The sequence below is a fragment of the Scyliorhinus torazame genome, chromosome 1, assembly GCF_047496885.1.
Source record: "Scyliorhinus torazame isolate Kashiwa2021f chromosome 1, sScyTor2.1, whole genome shotgun sequence".
Classification (NCBI taxonomy): Eukaryota; Metazoa; Chordata; class Chondrichthyes; order Carcharhiniformes; family Scyliorhinidae; genus Scyliorhinus; species Scyliorhinus torazame.
Window position 1 is genome coordinate 234627691 of NC_092707.1, and position 15299 is coordinate 234642989.

Sequence of the window (15299 nt, forward strand, 5' to 3'; positions counted from 1 at the left end):
TGGAAATAACAAGTCAGATACTTCGAGGTTCGCGAAAGGTTATTTATTTTGGACACGAGTCATGGAGGGGCTGAGATGGTCAAAAGGCCATTCCAAAGGGCAGCACGGTGGCGCAGTGGTTAGCACTGGGACTATGGCGCTGAGGACCCTGGTTCAAATCCCGGCCCTGTATCACTGTCCGTGTGGAGTTTGCACACTCTCCCCGTGTCTGCGTGGGTTTCATTCCCACAACCCAAAGATGTGCTGGTTAGGTGGATTGGCTACGTAAATAATAATAATAATAATTGTCTCTTAATTGGAAAAAAAAATCATTGGGTACTCTAAATTTATAAAATTTATAAAATTTATTTAACAAAGGCCATTCCAGAATCCCCTGTATTACAGTATTAAGAGCACATATTTATACCATGAAGTACACAACCTCGAGGACAAAAACAGGCTTCTACAGCCATGTTTACACAAACAGACCATGGGAATGTTCAAGACAAGTTATCTTGGTATGTTTTCTGTCTTTGGCTAAAACAATTTCAAAGCACATTTTCAGCAGAAAAATAGTGCAGCTGTAGCATTTGTTTACATTATACAACCTTCCAAAATGTTTATACAGAATAAAGTAAAATATGGTGAAATGTCCATCATGCTTTGCCAAACGCCTATTCTTATAAAATATAGTCAAGCAGCTAGGTAAAAATGCATACCCTTAAGCGGCTACTAATCCACACACTAAATTCCCTTCTATAGATACCGAAGAATTGATCTCAGTCTCAACTTGTAGAAGACTCAAGTTCTTTACCAACCCGCCCCAAATTGCCCCAGGACAAGATCCGGTCTCTCCCTCCAATAAGATTAATGGAGAAACCTACTATACGTGGAACAATTCCCCTACCTGGGGACCCATTTCTCATTTAAGGCGAACATCAACACGGAAATCCAATATCGTATCCAATCTGCGAGTGTCCCCTTTGGACACCTAAGGACAAGAGTCTGTGATGTCCGCAACATTAGTTCTAACAACAAGATCCTTGTGTACAAGGCAGTATTCCTCCGAACTCTTCTCTACGGCTCAAAAATTTGGACTACATATAAACGTCACCTCAAGGCCCTCGAGAGGTACCATCAACACTGTCAGAGATGGGGTCTCCATATAAGCTGTGAGGACAGGTGTACTAACATCAGCTTCCTGAAGGAGCCAAGAGAACCAGCAGCGAGGCCATGATAATCCGGATCCAGCTCTGCTGGGCCGGCCATGTGCTGAGGATGTCAGAATCCTGACTGCCAAAGCAAATCTTCGTCCAAACAAGAGGAAAGCACTTTCTCCAGGAAGCACTTCAAAGACAACCTGAAGGTTTACCTCAAGAAATGTAACATAGACGTCTGAGAGACACTTGCTCAGAACTACTTGGAGGAACCTTCTAATTGAAGGGACACAATTCTTCGAGTCCACCTGATGGCAAGAGGTGGCCGAGGAAGGGAGTCTGAGAAAGAAATGGCAGTGACCTGGAATCCAAGGACCGACCCCACCTTCTGGAAACACCTGCCACGTGTGCCGCCGAAGATGCGACTCTCGTATCGGGCCCATTAGCTACACAAGGACCTACAGAACCCATGATCAGGAACACGGAGTATCTTAGGTGGATAATCATACCCTTTAGTGAGCGATCGCCGAAGAATATAGTTGCTGACTCTGGGAGCCCGTTTTGTGCAAATTGACAGCTGTATTTCCTACATTTCAACAGCAATTTGATAAGTACTTAATTGGCTTTGGGACTTCCGAAGATCATGAAAGGTGCGATACAATAAATGCTTGTCTTTCCAGCATTTTTTGTGAAAACAAATTCAATTCTAACTTGCTTATGAATAATTTAAGATGGTGGTGTATTAGAAATAAGGTTTGCTGTCATAATGACTCTGTTGAGGACCCTATTACATGTAATGTTTGCATGAACATTGCAATTACTAAGTTTATGTCACTGGTTGTCTGGGCTTCATATTCTTGGTTCTTCTATGTTGTTTCAATGAAACTCAATGCAAACTCATAGCATGGTATTGTCCATTGAACACTTTGGAGCTCTCTTTAACTTTAATATTTTCAGACCTTGACTATGGCTCCTGCTTTCTCTTCAGCAGGAAACACATGATCAGGCAGCTTTGTTTAAATGATGTTGGTCAGGAGAACTTCCCTTGTTTTGAATATTGGCAGTGGAAGAAAGGGAAGATGGAGCCTCAGTTCAATGTTTAAGCTATAGCATTGCCTGTGCTCTTGTTTTGGGGAAGGTAGGGAAGAGGTTGATATTTAGGATGGGGTCTATCTGGAACAACACTTTGCAGACTGGTTTAGTTTGCACCATAAATGTTGAACCTTTAAAATCTTTTCCGCCACTTTTGTCATCTTTGCCATTTTTTGCGTCTTCATTTCAGACTAACTTTCCCCACCCCTCCACCACCACTGCTTCAATTATTCACCCATATTCTGTAAATGGGCTTCAATTTCTCACATGATGGTCCTTAATGTCCCATATTGATATTTCAGAAGTTCGTATGAACTTCCAACCTGAAATAAAATACCTACTTTTTCTTTGGCGTGGTTTGCTGTGGGGTTGGTATGTCAGTGTTTCTGGGACGGGATGGGAGGGGTGTGGTGACAGTGAGAGATGAATTGCCATCATCTTGCTATGAGACAGAAGCTTGAGAATTCAAGTGTTCAAGTCTCACTCCAGGGACTTGGGCACATAATCTAGGCTGCACTCCAGTGCAATACTGAGGAAGATCTACAATGCTGGAGAGTTGCTGTCTGTTGGATATGGCATTAAACGGAGGCTGCATCTGCCCTCCAGTAAATGTAAAAGATCCCATAGCACCATTCGAGGAAGAGCAAGGGAGCTCTCCTGGTGCCCCGGCCAACATTACTTAAAATACACAGCACGGTAGCACAGTGGTTAGCACTATGACTTCACAGCTCCAGGGTCCAGGTTCGATTCCCGGCTTGGGTCACTGTCTGTGTGGAGTCTGCACGTTCTCTCTGGGTCTGTGTGGGTTTCCTCCGGGTTCTCCGGTTTCCTCCCACAAGTCCCGAAAGACGTACTGTTTGTGAATTGGACATTCTGAATTCTCCCTCTGTGTACCCGAACAGGCACCGGAATGTGGTGACTAGGGAATTTTCACAGTGACTTCATTGCAGTGGTAATGTAAGCCTACTTGTGACAATAATAAAGATTGTTATTATTACATTATCTGGACATTTATTTCATTGCTTTTTGTGAAATCTGGCCGTTGTGCAACAGTGTCTGCACTTTAACAGGTGGAGCACTTTTGAATGCCCTGAAGTTGTTTATTTCCTGTTTTCCACATAAGCAGCTTAATATATTTCTACTCGAACCTGTGTGTATGTGTCTATTTTCCTCAACCTCTCATTTTCTTCATTTTTAATTTGTTCACCTGTAATATTTTTCAGTCCTAAGGTTCCGCACATGAAGCATCCATTTTAGGTGTTGTCAAGTCTAGGGTGAGGGTACATTTCATCACCTGGCCTGCTCCCAACCACCCATTTCTCCGATATCCAATAATATTTATAACCCATAAACAAAAGTGTGGAGAAAGGAATCAACAACACTCCTAGGATTCCCGCCTCCGGCCACCGGCAGCAGTCATAGAGGCCTGCAGCACAAAAAGGGTAATTCAGCCCATCGTGTCTGCACCGGTTAGAAACAACTATCTAAGTATTTTAATCCCATTTTCCAGCACTTGGCTCATAGCCTTGTATGCCTTGGCATCACAAGTGCACATAGAACCATAGAATCCCTACTGTGCAGGAGGCAATTCAGCGCATCGACTCTGCACTGACCCTACGAAAGGGCACTCTATCCAGGCCCATTCCCCTGCCCTGTCCCCATAACCCCACCTAAACTGCACATCTTTGGACTGTGGGAGTAAACAGGTAACCCGGAGGAAACCCACGCAGACACAGGAAGAAGGTGCAGACTCCACGCAGTTACCCGAGGCCGAAATTGAACCCGGGTCCCTGGAGTTGTGAAGCAGCAGCGCTAATCACTGTGCCGCCCTCTAAATACTTCTTAAATGTTATAAGGATCTCTGCCTCCACCACACTTTCAGGCAGAGTCCCAGACTCCCACCACCCTCTGGGTGAAAATATTTTTCCTCACATCCCCTCTAAATCTCTTGCCCTTGATTCTGTTCCCCCGGGTCATTGACCCCTCCACCGAGGGGAAAGGTTTATTCCTGTCTACTCTATCCAAGTCCCTCATAATCCAAGAGAGAGTGCTGGAAGTTCCAAGGCCAAGTTGGCTGCTCTCCCCACAGATGCTGACTGACCTGTTGTTTTGTATCTCACGCATGATGTGGGCAAACCGCAGATTATTGAAACTGATTCTGTTATGTTTCCTGTTGCTGCGTCTGAGTGTTTCCACCTTGATGCACCCTGCCCGGCGAATGCAGCTCTCAGCGGCAGGTCCACATCGACGCTCAGCCTGTGGGAAAGCTCCATCGGATGCCCGGTAAGGAATTCTCTTTAACCCTGGCCTTACTCCACACACTTCACTGGAGATCAATTTGCACTGGATTGGGGAGAGGGGTGGGGGGGGGGGTAACTTTTGTTGTGTGATGATGTTATTTATTGAGAAAAACGGCTCCAAATACCTGCAAAATTAATGATTAAGATTTAATGTCCTGCCGCCTTAGTTAAGAAGCATTGGAAACAAATGCCTGTCGATTTGAATAACAAAATCAAAGTGCAATTTTGTAAATAAATCTGGATCACAAACTACCTTGTAACTGATCATCCATTGATACATTGTGACTTATTTGAAACTGACAGGAGGGCAAGTGTGTCAGCGGAATAATGTAGCTTTTCCTTGAACAGAAATGACTTGTGAGAGTTTCCAGCATTCTGTGCACGCGTTTTAAGAACTCATGAAGTTGCTCTTTTTTTGTGTGTGTGTGTTAATGTTTCAGAGGACTGGGCGGGGGTTGGAATTTCCATCTCCATCGTGCATTATTTTTGGGAGTCAGCTTCTCTGGGGGGGCGGGGGGGTTCTGGAAGTAGATGGAAAGCTGTCTGTGACCAAAGCTTGGTGTCAGATTGATGGTCAGAATGAGGTTGGAGACATCAGCCCGTTGGTTCTCAAACCAGGTAAAGAGCCCCGAGATTTCCAACTCAAACTTGTCCCGTGTACTGGGGTTATCTTAAACCTCTCAAACTCAGCATTTTCACATTCTGTTTTTTTCAACTGACCGATTATTGATGTGGGCTCTTAATACTAGCGTAGATATAGTTGTGCAATGTCCCCGCTTTTGAAACCTTTCAATTGCGTGTTGACGCCGTTTGCTGATTACTTACAGAGATTGCCAAAGGCTTTCCAATATTCCTACCCTATTTTCTACACTGTATCTGCGCCCAGTGCCTTTTGGCCCGGTAATTCTGTTTTGGACTATTTGTAACAATTCTCGTTCACACGGACTGTCATTGTAGATCTTAAATCCTTTTGTGTCGTGTACCTTCGCGTGCTTGAATTGGCTTTACATATCGTACAATCCCTGTAGTACAGAAGGATAAACAGCGGCTGACCTTAGTCCCGTTTCCTGCATTGAGGAGACCCGTTGGCCGAAACTCCTCAGTGCAGGGAGAGATTGGGACAAAATTTAAATATGGCATCTGGATCTCTCAAGCCCCTGACTTGACCCCCAAACCCCCCGACTCACTACAGGGGGGCTCTGGGGCTCCCTGGCAGTGGCCATGCCAGCTGGCAGTGCTACCAGGGCATCTTGGCTGTGCCAGGCTGGAACACAGGTGGCACAGCCAAGGTGACAGCCTGGCAGTGCCCAGGCGCCACCAGCAGTGCCAGGATACCCCCCTACTCTGGGGACCTCCACTCCCTTGGGAGACCCCCACGAGCGCCGTTCCATCTGGCCCCCGTTTGCAGAGACCAGGACTGAATGGTGCTCATCCGAAGTCTCCAAGGCAAAAGGAATTGATCCCAACACCTTGGTTATGTCAGGGAACTGTATATTAGAGTTAGACTGATTTGCTACAGATTGGATGGGCTTCACATTGCAGCATCTCACGAGATTTAGTTAGATCTCACGGGGCGTGGCGAGCCAGGTAGATCCTGGGAGCGGGTCTCCTGGCAGTAACAGGCCACTTTGCGTCTCGGTCACTGCTTTTTGGATGCAGCATTGCCCCCCGAATGAGTTACTGATATTTTTACTTCATATTTACTCTACCAAAAACCTTTGTGATTTTGAGCATCTCTATAAAATCTCTCCTTAATCTTCCCTGCTCCGACTTTCTGATCACTCCCCATAACTGTAATCCCACAGCCCTGCTAGCATTCTAGTAAAGCTCCTCTGCAGCCTCTCCATGGTCTTGGCTTCCTTCCTAAAGTGTGATGCTCAAAATTGGCCACAATACTCCAGTAGGGGCCAAAGCAACATTTAATAATGGGTTAGCATGACTTCCTTGTCTTTGTACTTTGTTTTATAAAGACAAGGATTCACCATGCCTTCATAACAATGTCTCCTTTCACCCTCAGAGATTTGTGGACATGCACCCAGGTTTTTCGGGTTCCACCACCTCCTTTCAGATTGTACCATTTAGTTTATATTACCGCTCTCCATCTTCTTAGCAAAATGAATCATTTCACACTTCTGTTCATTAAATTTTATTGCTCATGTATCTGCTCATTTCACCAGTCTGTCTGTATTCTCCTGGAGTGTCTTATTATCCTCCTCACTCTCTATTACATTTCTGAGTTCATGTGGTCTTCAAACTTTGAACTTATACCCTATCTGCTCATTCAGATCATAAATATGCCTGACAAAGAGCTATGGGCCCAAAACCAAACACTGGGGTCACGCTACGGCTGGGATTATGTAAGGCAGACAGGAGGGATCTCACCCACTGGTCGGAGAACTGGCTGGGAACCCCTGTCAGCTTTGTGGGGAGGCTCAATGGAATCAAGTGCCCTTCAGGCTCTCCCCGCGATCGAGCTCACTGGTGGTGGAGGCCTCACCCACTGGGACTGACCTGCATCATGCGTGCTTGATCTATTTCTTGTTGAATGTTCTGAAGGGCCATTAGGGATGGGCGATAAATGTAATAAATACTGGCCAAGCCAGTGATGCCCTCATCACGTGAATGAATAAATAAATAAAAATGGTACAAATTTTATTTGCTTATTTTTAAACTTAAAAAGAAATTTAGAACACCCAATTCTTTATTTCCAATTAAGGGACAATTTAGCAAGACCAATTTTCACCCTCAGAGATTCTGTGTCATGATATTCAGGTAAACATCATAGCACATACATACATACATACTGATGGACAGATCAACGGACCAATCAACATGACAACCAATCACAGGCAAGAGCATACACAGTACAAAACAGGGAACACGACATTTCCTGGACACTCGAGCAGGAGACGGCTCAGGGCACAGAGCTCATTACAAGCCACTCAGACATCCACCATGTGCTGAGTGCCACTGCACGATAGAATTAGGAATAGGTCCACGGAATCAAGGGTCATGATCGAACCTCAGTAAACAGTTTATCAGTGTAAATAGATGTTTGAAATAAAACTGAGTTGTACCATTCGCAACCGTGTTGGTTCGTCTGTGTAGCAGAGCACCCAACACTTCATAGTACCAGGAGTAACTGTGGTACCTACCTACAAATCATCCGGAATCTGCCATCCTGCGCCATGGACACCGTCAGCACACGGCAGCCGCTACAAGTCGCTGGAAAGCTTGGCGTTAATTGGAAGCTGTTCAAACAGCGCTTCCAGCTCTTTCTGGAAGCCAACGAAAAGGAAAGCACCTCGGACACCAGAAAGATCGCCATCACCACGGCAGGTCAACACGCCATCCATGTCCACAACTCCCTGGTGTTCGTGGAAGGTGAGGACAAGACCAAATACAAGACGGTCCTTCTCAAGCTCGACCAACACTTCAACGTCGAGGTCAACTAGAGCTTTGAGAAGTATCTCTTCCAGCAGCGCCTGCAAGGTAAGGATGAGCCCTTTCAGTCATTCCTTACGCATCTCCGCATCCTCGTGCAGTCCTGCGGTTACGGCACCACCTCCGATTCCATGATTCGGGACCAGATCATTTTTGGGGTCACCTCGGGCACCCTACGCCAGCAGCTATTAAAAATAAAAGGCCTCACCTTAGCCTCCACAATCGAAGCCTGGGTCCTGCACGAAAACGCGACTAGCCATTATACCCAATTTCAGGCGGCCGAATCGGCGCGGCAGGGGTCCTACGCGGCCGGATTGGCGAGGCAGGCGTCCTACGAGGCCGAACGGGTCCAGGCGATTGAGTTCCTCCCGGCCCGCGGCCCGGACGAGGGCGGCCATTTCACGCGCTTTTCGAGGCCTCCCGCGCTTGTGCGCGCCAAAAACCACGGCAACACTGAGGGATGTGATGCGCAGGTGCGCTCGACGCAAGACCGAACTGCGCATGCGCAGTGGCGCAACGAACGCCATGACGTCACGACATGCGGCAACTGTGGAGCCGCACATTTAAAGCGGCAATGTCCCGCAAGAACCCGACAATGCCTCCGCTGTGGCAAGGTGGGCCACTACGCTGCCTGCTGTCGAGCAGCTCAACCTGTCAATGTTCCCCAGCTCCGACAACCTCGCAGGGATGTGCGGACCATTCAGCCTCCTTATTACAAGTCGTGCCAAGACGATATCCAGACCAGTGACACAGACGACCGGAACGCCTTCCGTGTTGCGGTCATTGATGGGAACCGAATGTCTCCAGCCAGGACCCACCAGCCGGTGCAAGTTAACACGATCAATCTGGGTGATGAATGGTGTGCCACCCTAACGGTCAACCCATCACCGATAACATTCCGTCTGGACACTAGCGCCTCCGCCAACCTCATAGCATGGTCAGCCTTCTACGCCATGAAGGTCCGACCACCAATTTGGCCGTTCCGTTGCAGGATGGTCGACTACAACGGGAACGTTATCCCGGCTATGGGATCCTGCCAGCTCCAGGTGACACACAACATACACACGGCCACACTCTCATTCGAGATAGTCGGATCATCAAAGGACTCCCTGCTAGGCGCACAGGCATGCAAGGCTTCCACCTCGTGCAAATAGTCCACTCTCTCTCTCCAGACGGCACATCTGACTTCCCGGATGCAGAGTTCAGCGCACAGCTCCAATCGCTCCTCGCCCACAACCAGGGGGCATTCGAGGGCATGGGAACACTGCCCTACACCTACAGGATTCGGCTCAAATCGGACGCCACCCCGGTCATTCGCGCACCTCGCAGGGTCCCAGCGCCACTCAAAGACTGCCTCAAGCAGCAGCTGCAGGATCTCCAGGACCAAGGGCTCCTATCCCGGGTCACGGAGCTCACGCCATGGGTCAGCTCCATGGCGTGTGTTAGGAAGCCCTCCGGCGAGCTCCGGATCTGCATTGATCCAAAAGACCTCAACAATAACATAATGAGGGAACACTACTCCATACCTAAACGGGAAGAGATCACGAGCGAAATGGCCCGGGCTAAAATCTTCACGAAAATGGATGCCTCGAAGGGTTTTTGGCAGATCCAACTGGATCCGTCCAACCGAAAGCTGTGCACCTTCAACACCCCTTTCGGCAGGTTCTGCTACAACCGGATGCCATTTGGCATCATCTCGGCATCCGAGGTCTTTCACAGGATCATGGAGCAGATGATGGAAGGCATCGAAGTTGGTGCGCGTCTACGTGGACGACGTCATCATCTGGTCCACCACACCACAGGAGCACATCTATCGTCTCCAGCGCGTCTTTGCGCGCATACGCGAAAATGGCCTGCGCCTCAACCGAGCCAAGTGTTCCTTCGGCCAAACCGAGCTGAAGTTCCTGGGGGACCACATTTCCCGGTCAGGGGTCTGTCCGGATGCAGACAAGGTGAGCGCTATTGCAGCCATGCCGCAGCCGGCAGACAAGAAAGCAGTGCTACGCTTCCTAGGCATGGTCAACTTCCTGGGGAGGTTCATTCCCAACCTTGCCTCCCACACGACAGCTCTGCGCCACCTCGTCAAGAAGACCACGGAGTCCCAGTGGCTGCACACACACCAACAGGAATGGGAGGAGCTCAAACTTAAGCTCACCACAGCACCGGTATTGGCGTTTTTCGACACATCTCGTGCCACTAAAATCTCGACTGATGCCAGCCAGTCCGGCATTGGGGGGTGCTCCTACAGCGGGATGACACTGCGTCATGGGCCCCGGTCGCCTATGCCTCACGGGCCATGACCCCCACAGATCTGTGGATCTGCTACGCGCAGATCGAAAAGGAGTGCCTGGGCTTGCTAACCGGGATAGAGAAGTTCCATGACTACGTGTATGGTCTCCCCCGGTTTACCGTTGAGACTGACCACCACCCCCTGGTCAGCATCATAAATAAGGACCTGAATGAGATGATCCCTCTCCTCCAGCGCATCCTACTTAAACTTAGGAGGTATGACTTCCAACTGGTCTACACCCCGGGTAAGGAATGCCCTGTCTAGAGAGTGAGCACACCATCAGATTCGGAGGGGTTTGTCTGTCAGGTCGAGGCGCAGGTGGCTTTCACATCGGCAAATCTGCCAGCTGCCGACTCCAGTCTGGCCCGTATTCGCCGAGAGACTGAGGCTGACCCCCTTCTACAACGTGTGATGCACCACATGACGGGAGGGTGGCTCAAAGGGCAGTGCCCGCAGTTCTACAATGTCCGAGACGACTTGGCCATCATTGATGGTGTCCTTCTAAAGCTGGACCGGATTGTGATTCCGCACAGCATGCACAAGCTGGCCCTCGACCAACTACAAGAAGGCCACCTGGGGGTCGAGAAGTGCAGATGGAGGGCCCAAGAGGCGGTATACTGGCCGGGCTTCAGTGATGACATTGCCAATATGGTGCTCAATTGTCCCACCTGCCAAAGGTTTCAACCGGCGCAACCTCCTGAGACGCTTCTGCCCCATGAGCTAGTGACGTTCCCCTGGGCGAAGGTGGGTGTGGACCTCTTTCACACGCTTGGCAGGGACTATGTCATCATCATTGACTACTTTTCCAACTATCCAGAGGTCATAAGCCTGCATGATTTGACATTGTCCGCTGTCATAAGGGCCTGCAAAGACACCTTCGCTCGCCACAACATTCCGATGCCTGTCATGTCGGACAATGGGCCTTGTTCCGCCAGCCAGGAATGGTAATCTTTTGCTGCCTCGTTTGGTTTCACACACGCGACGTCCAGCCCTCTGCATCCCCAGTCCAATGGAAAAGCGGAGAAGGGCGTTCACATTGTCAAGCGGCTCCTCTGCAAGGCTGCTGCTGCCGGATCGGATTTCTGCCTAGCCCTGCTGGCCTATCGCTCGGCCCCACTAGCCACTGGCCTCTCACCAGCCCAGCTGTTGATGGGTCGCGCCCTCAGGACCACTGTGCCTTCCATTCTGGCACCCACAACCAACCATGCTCCGGTACTACACAGAATGCAACAGCAGCGTGGTCGCCAGAAGAGGGCATATGACACACGGGCAACTGATCTTCCCGCCCTGGCCCCTGGAGACGAAGTCCGCATCTACCTACCAGAAGGTGGCTGGGCAGCACCTGCCGAAGTTCTCCGACGCGTGGCTCCCTGCTCGTTCCTGGTTCACAGGCCTCATGGATCTGTTCGTAGGCGCAATCGCCGGGCTCTTCGCCTACTTCCACGCTCGCTACGGGACCTTACACCGACACCGCGCCCTCCTGTTGTTCCCGATATCAACTTCGTGGAGCTGCCTGCCACCATGCCCCTTCCGTCGTCACGCGTGGCCAGGCCCATTCCTCAGCCGATGGTTCCAGACCCACCCTTGAGGCGATCAACCCGGATTCATCGCCCACCTACTAGACTGGACTTATGAGACTGTTTGTACATTGAACTCCTACTACCACTGTGTTAATATGTTTCTGTTCTTATCGTTACAGGAATTCGTTTTGTCGTTCAACATTTCCCCGTTCTTTGTTTATGGTACAACCTCGTTGTTATGTTGCACCCGACACCGCCCCTTGTATATAGTTTAGCCCCATGTACATGCTGTAAATATTGCAGACACACACATTTAGCTACACTCGGTACACATCTCTATTTATGACCACGTAGGCACATGTTCTTGTAAAAAAGGGGGATGTCATAATATTCAGGTAAACATCATAGCACATACATACATACATACTGATGGACAGATCAACGGACCAATCAACACACACAACATGAAAGCCAATCACAGGCAAGAGCATACACAGTACAAAACAGGGAACACAACACTTCCTGGACACTTGAGCAGGAGACGGCTCAGGGCACAGAGCTCATTACAAGCCACTCAGACATCCACCATGTGCGGAGTGCCATTACATGATAGAATTAGGAATACGTCCACGGAATCAAAGGTCATGATCGAACCTCAGTAAACAGTTTACCAGTGTAAATAGATGTTTGAAATAAAACTGCATTGTACCATTCACAACCGTGTTGGTTCGTCTGTGTAGCAGAGTACCCAACATTTCACCCTGCACATCTTTTTGGGTTGTGGGGGTGAGACCCATGCAGACTCGGGGAGAATGTGCAAACTCCACATGGACAGTAACCCGGGACTGGAATTGAACCCGCGTCCTTGGCAGCAGTGCTAACCACTGCGCCAATGTGCCACCCTAGACTGGTGCAAATTAAAACAAAATGTATTCCTTTCTCATAGTTACAAAGTTATTGTGCAGAGTGGACAGGGCCAAGCCCTTAATCTATCTCCTTGCTTGCTTCAAAAACCAACTTGAATTCAAACTGAATCCAATTCATGGTCCTCACAAATGAGATGTACTAGACCCAAACTGACAAGAACAGCCATTAGATCTGATCTCGGGCTTGATCCTACACTTGATCTTAGCTGAGAAATGGTTTCCGACAGTAGGTGAAGCATCTGGATTTGATTATTTAAACTGTCCCCACTCTGCTTTTGGAAGGAGTGCTAGCCATTAATTTTAAGGTCAGCCTGAAATTTGACTCAGATGAGCAAATTGGTGCACTGCATCCCCAACATTTTTAAAACTTACAACCATCCATTTCCAAGATGAGGAACAAACAACTGGTAATTGAAAACACCTGACATGCTCATGCAACTTAATTTCTTATTTTCAGCAAAATTCATTTTTATATTTGAAAATACAGCTAAAAACCTTGGAATATTGGCACTACGTTATTTGTAACATGAGCATTAATATTTCACAGTATAAATACTGTATACTTATGACTCATTACCAATGCCTTTTATACTGGAAACCACATTAATGTGGAAGTTAAGAGAGGACATACTGGATTTGATAGAAGCTGATAATTTGCCACATGTTTGATTTTGGGTAGATCTTGTAATCCTGTGGCTAATTTGAAGCGTTATCTTCTCGAGTCACAAAATGTAAAAAAATGTAAACAAAGGCAGGTTTTTACCTTTAACCAATGTAAAAATGCTGTAACCTGCTCTTGTGCATTTTTTCCTAAAATTCAGTGCATCCTCCAGCTGTATTACAATTATTTTAATTAATTAATATTTAATTGAGTATTCTGCATCATCAAAATCAGAATGCTCTCCTTTTGTAACAGAGATTATCTGATAAATGGGTTACTGTTCAGCAGAGGAGCTTTTTGTAAATACATGGCCCAATTTTGGTTCTGAATATGTTTCACAGGCTAATCAAAAATATTAGATTTTTAAGACTGGAAAAAGTAGTGCTTTGTTTTTGCTTTCTACTTTGGTGAATAACTTTTTAAATTCCAAATTTAATCTTGTTAATATGTTGGTATTTTTAAGCACCACTTAATTACTCAATTAACTGCTATCCTCACTTGTCTAGTACGAAAAGCATGTATATTCCTCAGGATATTTGATGGATGTGTTAAAGCTTGTGATGGACATATTGGATGTAGTCTGTGAGACAATCTCCTCATCACCCGCTTTCTCATTTGAAAAAAGGAAAGAGACGGCGGCATTCAAGAGACGGTTAGCACTGCTGCCTCACGGCGCTGAGGACCCGGGTTCGATTTCGGCCCTGGGTCGCTGTCTTTGTGGAGTTTGCACATGCTCCCGTGTCTGCTTGGGTCTCACCCCCACAACCCAATGATGTACAGGTTAGGAGGATTGGCCATGCTAAATTGCCCCTTAATTGGAAAAATTATTTAAATAAAGGAAAGAGAGACAGAGATCACCCTGCAAGTGTTACCAACTCAGCACATGTTACACCAGAGTCATTTTGAATCATGTCAAAACGGACGTTTGTCAACTCTGCACTCAAACCTAGAAAAGAATATCATTTATATAGCGCCCTTTGTGATCTCTGGCAGTCTCAAGGTGAATTGTAGCCAATGAAGTACAGTCACTGTTGTAATGTAAGAGATGCAGCTGGCTACTTATACACAAGGGATGGAATTGTCCGGTTTCTACTGCCGACGGAATCTTCCGGTCCCACTGACTACGATCCCCTACCACTAGTTACCCGGCAGCGGAGGATGCGAACAATAGGAAACTTTGTTGTCTGCCACTTCAAAAACATGCTGCGGGGGTTGGGGGGGGGGGGGGGGGGTCAGAAAACCCCACACAAAGTCTCATAATATGACAGTGAGCAGATATTTTGTTTCAGCGCTTTTAGTTTGGGGATAAATATTGGCCAGGACACTGGGGAGCACATCTCTGCACTTCTTCAAAACAGTGCAATGGGGTTTCTTTACTCTTGCCTTTAGGTGACCCGGATTCAATTCCGGCCCTGTGTCACTGTCCATGTGGAGTTTGCACATTCTCCCCATGTCTGCATGGGTCTCACCTCCCACAACCCAAAGATGTGCAGGTTAGGTGGATTGGCCACGCTAAATTGCCCTTGATTGGAAAAAAAAATTGCGTACTCTAAATTTATTTTCAAAAATTTGAAAGTGTTCATTCAACCTTTTGACACCTCACCCGTTCACTCAGTACCTCTGATTTTGAGGCCATTACCACTGCATTACGGCTGACTCATACCATTACGTTTCTGGTTCCTAAGTGACAGCAAATGGCCCAGAACTGCTGATCATACAGAACATTCCAGAATTGTTTAGGCCAGCAGGATAGTTCTAAACCAGTGCTGCTGGGAATTTAATGCACAAATGCGAAGTCAAAGATCTGGAAATTAAATTATTACTTCTAACTCAGAGCACAACCTGAATTCAATACATTAAAAAATGAGAAGTGGGTTTTCTCACACCATCAAACCTAAAGTAGGTTAGTACAATCAGGTCAATCAACAAA

General features: G+C 47.5%; 1 protein-coding gene and 1 long non-coding RNA gene across 4 annotated transcripts in view; one reads left to right on the forward strand and one right to left on the reverse strand.

Moving 5' to 3' along the window:
• LOC140419543 (uncharacterized) overlaps positions 1–4465 on the reverse strand; it is a 143172-nt gene extending 138707 nt beyond the window's left edge. For 2 of the 3 annotated variants that reach the window (XR_011945851.1, XR_011945858.1), the window contains exon 1: positions 4330–4465. This is a non-coding gene — a long non-coding RNA (uncharacterized lncRNA). The remainder of the gene's footprint in view (positions 1–4329) is intronic. The other variant, XR_011945852.1, reaches the window with a different exon arrangement.
• ccr6a (chemokine (C-C motif) receptor 6a) overlaps positions 4443–15299 on the forward strand; it is a 68558-nt gene continuing 57701 nt past the window's right edge. Inside the window, exon 1 of the mRNA XM_072503431.1 lies at positions 4443–4511. The gene's annotated coding sequence lies outside the window, so the exon portion shown is untranslated. The remainder of the gene's footprint in view (positions 4512–15299) is intronic.